This window comes from Triticum aestivum, chromosome 6D (assembly GCF_018294505.1).
Source record: "Triticum aestivum cultivar Chinese Spring chromosome 6D, IWGSC CS RefSeq v2.1, whole genome shotgun sequence".
Lineage (NCBI taxonomy): Eukaryota > Viridiplantae > Streptophyta > Magnoliopsida > Poales > Poaceae > Triticum > Triticum aestivum.
This window is the reverse complement of record NC_057811.1, coordinates 343,345,851-343,348,242: the sequence shown is the minus strand read 5'-3', so window position 1 is coordinate 343,348,242 and position 2,392 is coordinate 343,345,851.

Sequence of the window (2,392 nt, the reverse complement as noted above, 5' to 3'; positions counted from 1 at the left end):
CGCTCCCTTGTAATCGAAACTCGAGAAATATAACTAGAAGCAGGACGTAGGCATTTACCTCGTTGTGAGGGGCCAAACGTGGGTAAATCCTTTGTGTCCTTTGTCCCGTTCAACCCCTTCGAGCGAACCTACGCTGCGATGGCTCCACACCTAAGTCCTTTCACTAAGGCATCTGCCGTGATAAAACCACGACAGATGAGGTGTATTTACATCGCCGCAATACTTGTTCATGACCTCTTGGATGATGTGCTATCGCTGGTTAAGGAAATATATCCCACGACCGCATATGAGTTTGTTGCGGCAAGGCTCGAAATTCTTGTGCGCACGGAAACAAGAATGAATGTTGCCCCAAAATGTTGTGCCTTATGCTCTGTGGCCAACCACGTGTCACACGAGAAGTTGTCCTCCTTCATGTTGAAATTTTCTCCTCTACCCCTCTTCATTGGATCGGCCGGCCATTCCTCCGGATCAAGGTTCCCATCGTCGTCCTGCTCCAGCTGCTCGGTGTACGAGTTTGGTTGTTGGGTGTACGTGCCTGACTGGATGTGCGTGCCCCGCTACTGGGCGGGCACCTTCGTCTTTGAGCCATCCACTTGCCCATCTCCGTAGTAGCCTCCGGCTTCTTCTTTGCCTCCGTCGTGGAATCTCCAACACCTTCCCGTCTGCTTCGTCATACGCCGTCTTGTTCCATTGAGACATACCGGTTATTGAATTCATGCACCAACCAGTTTCCTCAAAAGTCCGAACTGATGAAGAGAGGAGGGCAATACATTTCAATGCCGGTGAACAGAGAGTGGGCCCCCTGGTTTGCTTTCAGTTTGGGAAACGGACGCCCCAACTGGTCGATGGACAAATACGGACCTTGTTGAATGGCTTGCGATGTGCGGATAATTCTGTCCAAACGTTTGCAGGCGATATGAGGGTCGGTGTTGAAGACGCCCTATGTTATTTTGGGAGAAATAAGTCCAAGAATTGGGTCAAAGTATAATAAGGTCTCTTGAGGTCATTTCTACTTTTTTTTACGGACTGTTGCAAATGGAGCCCAAAATTTTAAAAAATGCTATTCCTAAAAAATGCTAAAAAGTGAAAACCATGCTAGTACACGAGAGTCCTTTGAGTAATCACAGACCATGAAACCAGTCCAGGAAGCAACATCCGAGCTAGTATTTGTTCCAAAAACAATTCCTGCGGGGGCATTTTGGTAAACTGGAGTACTAGCAATGATGGCATAGATTTGTTTGGGACCAATGAGCTTTAAAAAATTCTTTCTTTTGCCACTATCCCTTTCTTTCCTTCGGGGCCTTCGGTTATTATTATTTCCTTTTGGACCTGCCGGCCCAGGCCTCGAGCCTCCCTCCTGCTCCTGGTCACAGTCATCACTGTTCAAAAGAGTGTAAAAAGCGGGCATGGTGACTGGCGATGGTAAAAAAACAGCACAGGATTCTCTGCCCTGCAGCTCAAACGGTGACAGAGTCGCGCTGTGTTTCTAATGCAACGTCCAATCCAGGGTAACTGGCCCAATAAGAAAAAGGAAGATCGCTGGCATGCATATGCATGTTTTTTTTTTCTTCTCTTCTTGAACGCTCGACTCTTCTATCCGCATGAAGAGACAAGTTTGTGATGATCCATTTACTTAGGGCACAGTTTGAGCACCTGAGCGATCAAGATTAGAGTGGGCCACGCTGTCATTTCACAGATTTTTGTGTGGGGTTTGCCAATTTGTTTTCTGAAAAGCGGTTTGTCATTTCATATCGCCATGGTGTCAAATCGTGAACTGCTATCCCTTCTAGCAAAGCCAGGCTAAGACATGTTTTTTTGTTTTGCCGGGGACAGCACGCTTTTAATGTAAGCCAGGCTAAGACAAGTTTCCTCGAAAAGCTAGAGCAGCCGAAAATGATATGATATTAGCTCTGTTTAAAATGGCAAGATTACGCTAAATAAATCACCATTGTTATTTTTCAGCTCAGCTACGAAAACGACAATTTCAAGGGTTTCTAGCAGGTTATTAAGGCTCCGATTTTAATGGTTTGCCTGCCCATCGTCAGCACAATCTCAGTCTACGGCAGTACTGACACTGTAGCATTACGACACCAAACGTGACTCACACACCGTACGTGCCACCGCCCAGCACTGTATACAACATAACAAAACAGCCGTCAAAGTCCCAGCGATTTCTCGCGGTCAATACAACACCTCCCGCGTCCGCATGATTGACGACTAGCCTCAGCCTCAGCTCAGCTCAGCTCGCTACAATAATTTTGGTCTCTACTACTTCCCACGTACACATACAGTCCACACAAACAAATAAGCCCATGCATTGCCGTCGCCAAGCAAAATACGAGCAGATAAAACCTAGAATACAACCTAGGGTGAAAATAAAAAAGGAAGAAGG